Raw genomic sequence first — 5,347 nt, forward strand, 5'->3', positions numbered from 1 at the left:
AGTTGCTATTTCTCATTAGTTATTAAGATTGTTTCATATGATTTTAGCCCAGTCAACTACAGTGCAAGAGAAAGACCATGTGGACTAATAGTCCAAGGTAACACAGTGATAGTTAATTTGTCACATCATCCCCTCCCTGTGTTCTTGACTCTATTTAGAATAAGGAGGATATCAGGGTAGCCAATAACTGCATCCTTCCCCTCCTTTTTTTTGTTTAAGCCATCACGAATGGCCCTACTCACCTTTGCATTATCATCCTTGCTACTAATTAGCCCCACGCCTTTCCCAGTGTACTATATTTGACCTTCTCCTCCATCGCCACTGTTTGGCCTTATTTCCTTATTGCCACTCTCCTGAACTTATTTTTTTATTGTTTTCATTCACCAGTTTCTAATTTTAATTAATATGGGGCTCATGAAAATACTAGAGTCATTGATCTGGAAATGGAATCTGATCAAACCAGCCTACCTTTCAAAAGTAACTATTAGCAGTCTATTGCTTGTGAGGGGTTGGGCTTCCTCAGACTTTCCAAAGATCACCTGGCTGCCTGGATCCTGAGGTCTTTCCTTGCGATGATTGCTCCTTGCGACCCACCTCCTCCCTCTTTTTTGGCTAACCCCACTTTCCCTGTAAGGCTCATCATAAGCAAAAGTCGCCCCTGCCCCCCCCCCCCCCCCGCAGTGTCCTCAGCTTTAGTTACTGCCTTTTCAGTGATTCTGTGATTGGAGCTCCGGCCAGTGTAGGGCCTAGAGAACATGTACTGCTCTTGCAGAGGGTTCCAGTTTGTTTCTCAGCTGCCATGTCAAGTTGCTCCCGCTGTCTGTAACTCCAACTCCCATAGGATCTGATGCCTCCGGCCTTGGTGGGCACCTGCCACAGATCCACACAGAGACACAAGTGCATAACTGGAAATAATGACAATAAATCTTCAAGGACTTTTGGAAAATGTTCTATAGAATATTTATTTTTCACGTGGGTGTTTGTGCATATGCATTCATGTGGGGTCTTTTACTAAGTTGCTCTGCATCTTGTTTTTTCAGGTAGAGGCTCTCTCTGAACCTGGAGCTCACCAATCTGGCTAGACTTGCTGGCTGGTGAGCTTTGGGGATCTGTCTGCCTCCACCTCCTTAGCAGTGAGTTTGCAGACATACACCAGTACAGTAGCCCTGTGTGTGTGTGTGTGTGTGTGTGTGTGTGTGTATGTGTGTGTGTGTGTGTGTGTGTATGTGTGTGTGTGTGTGTGTGTGTGTGTGTGTGTGTGTGTGTGTGCGTGCGTACGTTGGAGATCCCCAGCCTTTATGGTAAGGTTAGTGATTGAGCCATCTCCTCAGTCGTTATAATGTATTTATTATGTAACTCCATTTCCTAGTGATTATAATTCATTAGTGAGGGCTTTCCCACATTCTCGGCTTTCATTCAGTGAAACAGCAACAGTGATGTCCGCATCAACAGTACCCTCTCGTGATAAAAGAGAAGGCATCATTGATGGAACCAAAATCATACAAGGGTTGAAGTACGAGTGGGGGTCAGTTCAATAACTTCATAAGGCTACACTGGAAAGCTTTTGAGTTAGGTGTATTTGCCACTAACTCACTTGTGCTAGACCAAAAACAGAAGCAATCTCTCTAAAGGTATTGTTTAGAGCTGCGAAGTTGAAATAGCGTCTTCTAGACACTAGCATTTGTAGTAGGTGTCTGCACAGAATAATGACCCTTCCAGGCTGTGAAGAAGCAACGTCTTCCGTGGATGCCTCGCCCAGGACTGATGAGCATCCATGACTGCCCCTCCCAGAAGACTCCTCCAAGAGAGCGTCTGTCCATGCGAGATATCTGAGGCACAGCTCCCGCCCAGGGGGTGTCCTAGGACATGTTTATGTGGTACAGGCGAAGGAAAAGCAGGGAAGAGCATTCCTGTCTGTGGCTCAGAACATAAATCCGTCAGAGAAAGTCCTCCCAGGACAGTCCATCCAAGGAGTAATGAAGTGAGGAAAGTGGTAGGGCAACCAGGGAGGAAACAGCAAACCCCACATCATTCTGTCTGATTAGGGAATTAGCCAAGAGTAAACCAGGGCTGGTCAAGAGAGATGCGTATATTTCTCCTGGCATAAACGAAGGGCTTTGTGGCTCTGCCTGTGCGGGAGAGAGATGCCACTCCCTGAAACTGGCTCTGGGCTGCTCTAAAAGTGCTGCCTTTTGGCTTTGAGATGAAGTCAGCATTGATGGAGAAGGAGGGGGGGGGGTCAACAGACTCACAAGGACTGTCTCTGCAGCAAGGCTGAGAGCAAGTGCAGGCAGTTGCCTAAGCCTCTGGGACACTAAGCTTGGTTTGGCTTGGTGGCTATGTCTTTGCTTTCTTAGAACTCCTCAAAGAATCCAAGAGCTTTGACACATATGATGCTAGACCTATGCTATAAAGTTTGTTTCTCATGGAGGTGAATCACCAGAAGTAGTATTTATTGTAATGAATTAGTGTAGTGTATGTATCTATGCATGTATGCATGTCCATATGCACACAAATTATGTGTGTGTACATAGGCATGTATATGTGTTTGTATGGAGGCCAAAGGATGGCCACACTTGTCCTTTCAATTATATCCACCTTACTTTCTGTGATGGGGTCTCTTATGGGCCTGGAACTCACCAAGAGGACCATCAACCCTCCGGGGTTGGCTCGTCTCTGCTTACCTAGCACTGTGGTTACACCCCCACACCTGGCTTTGTTGCTGTTGATGGTGGTGGTGGTGGTAGTGATGGTGGTGGTGGTGATGATGATGGTGATGGTTTTTGTTTATTTAAACTTTAGTTCTTCTTGGTAGCCTGGAAGAGACTTGATACTCTATGAGCATATAAAGGGGGAGGAGGTCCCCCTCAGTCACAGTCAGAGGGGAGGGGAATAAGGGGAAAATGGGAGGGAGGGAGGAATGGGAGGATACAAGGGATGGGATAACAATTGAGACATAATATGAATAAATTAATAAAATATATTTTTAAAAACTTTAGTTCTTTGAATAAAACCCAAGTTCTCATGAGGAGAAAGTGCTCCATGATCTGAACTGTCCCCCAGACTCTACTGACCAGTGTAGAACAATGCTTGAAAACACTTCTGAATGGCCATGATATTTTTCACTTACATTTACTTCATGGGATTCTCACAATAGCTCATTAAAGTAACATGATCGGCAGTGATCCTCAAGCTTTGGAAGAATTCTACCTCAGCTTGTTTTCTTCTGAACTTTACTGCTTGCTGGACAGACTTCAGGGGAGAGAAGGAGAGATCCCTTTCTAAGCCGGCACTCCATAAGGATGAAGCCATGTTCAGCTCCAGCGCCAACATTATAAAGGCCAATGTTGAGAACCCGGATGAATTGGAGTCTGGTGTCTCTCAGGTGCTGCTTGAGCTGGAGATGAACTCAGATCTCAAGGCGCAGCTCCAGGAACTCAACATCACTGCTGCCAAGGACATTGCACTTGGTGGTGGTCGGAAAGCTATCATAATTTTTGTACCAGTTCTTCAGGTGAAATCTTTCCAGAAAATCCAAGTCTGGCTAGTTTGTGAATCAGGAAAAAGTTCAGTGGGAAGCACATGGTTTTCATTGCTCAGAGGAGGATTCTGCCCAAGCCAACCTGGAAAAGCCACGTGAAAAATAAGCAGAAGCGCCCCAGAAGCCGCACCGTGACAGCGGTGCACGTAGCCATTTTTGAGGACTGGACTGGGTCGTCTCAAGTGGAATTGTGGGTGAGAGGATCCATGTGAAACTTGGCGGGCGGCAGCCCTCTTACCCATGAACCATCTCTCCAGGGACTGCACTTCTGTGCTTGTGTTTTACAACTTGTAACATATTGTCTATAATTCCAAATACCTAATTGTGTGTTCATGTGGTGTGTGTGTGGGGGGGGCTGCATGTCATGCACGCACACACGCTGAAGCAAGTCAATAAATTATGGCTTATCATAGCAGTCTCACTTTATCTAAGTTATTTTTCCTTTTTTGTAAAAAGAATTTTAAAGATTTATTTATTATTACGTATACAGTGTTCTGCCTGCGTGCACACCTGCATGCCAGGAGAGGGCATCAGGTCACATTATAGATAGTTGTGAGCCACCATGTGGTTGCTGGGAATTGAACCCATGACCTCTGGAAGACCAGGTGGTGCTCTTATCCACTGAGCCATCTCTCTAGCCCCTATCTCTCTTTTTAAAAAGTGAGCAAGAGCTAGTTTATTTTGGAGCCATATTTGTATGACCATGGCTTAGGGAACTCAGATTTAGGTTACCCCAAATCCCATGTTCCAGAATCGCCGTAAAGATCCAATACGCGGGGCTATGGATTGGTGGCAAGCACCTTTACCCGCAGAGCCACCTTAGCAGCTCCAGACTTCTTATCTTGTTTCCGCTTCCGCTTCTGCCAGCTCTGTGATTCCAGGCATCAGCCTCACACATGTGACTCTGGCAAACGGAGTAAATCCCAGCCCCGAGTTTTAAATAAGAGATCATGTGAAAATAACAATCTCAGGAGTAGAAACTTTTGTGTTCGTTCCAGGGAGTTCAAGGACAGAGGATCACGACTCGGCTTTACCGTCAGAAAAGGCTCCGTGGGTTTTGTAAACGACAGCACTAGTTTTTGGGCTCAGGAGGCCTCCCTGGTCCCTGAGAACAGAAAGCAAGCTGCTGTCTTGTCACTAGACAGCATATCCCCATCACGGACGGCTCTGACAGCATAAAAGGGTGGGGAGCGGCAGCCTTGATTATCTTTTGACTATCTCCCTCGTTAAAAAGAAAAAAAAAAGCTGAGAGTCATGCTTTACTGAATAATTAGAAAAACGTGGGACATCTCGTGTTTCCCACCACTCCATAAAATGTTTGCATCTGCGAGCTGGTGTGTAGCATTCTGAAACTCCCAGGTATCCTTAATTACAGCGTCTAGAGAGTTCCAGATGGGAACACCCCACTAAACTGTTTTCTCAGCTTTCATCTGTAGAGTGAAGAATGAAGCGTTCTTTATTCAAACCACCAACAGGAGAACTTCATTCTGCGTCTCGCTGATTGGTCTGCAAGCAAAAATTTCAGTAGAAAAAAAAATCCTGAAGAGCTGCCTTGAGATTTGAGAATTCAATCAGTCTCAGGAATTTCTTTTGGTAAAGATGCTTAAGTTTGGTCAGGACTCGTGGGGCTGCGGTTGGCTCCTTGTCTCTGAGGCTGGGAATGCCCAGTGGTGTGCTTAAGTATCGCCGGGGCTGAAGCTGACCACAAGAGTCTGTTTGGGGTAGTTGTGCTGATGTGACTCTGAAGAAAGCCTGGAGGAAGTAGAGCTATTTAACAGCGAACAAAAGCCCGAGGAGCAGCGAGGT

General features: G+C 45.8%; 1 pseudogene; it reads left to right on the top strand.

The window, feature by feature from the left end:
* Nucleotides 1-3,310: 3,310 nt before the first annotated feature.
* Nucleotides 3,311-3,785, top strand: LOC127190932 (40S ribosomal protein S7-like; annotated as a pseudogene).
* Nucleotides 3,786-5,347: the final 1,562 nt, after the last annotated feature.

The sequence above is a fragment of the Acomys russatus genome, chromosome 6 (genome assembly GCF_903995435.1).
Source record: "Acomys russatus chromosome 6, mAcoRus1.1, whole genome shotgun sequence".
NCBI classification, from domain to species: Eukaryota; Metazoa; Chordata; class Mammalia; order Rodentia; family Muridae; genus Acomys; species Acomys russatus.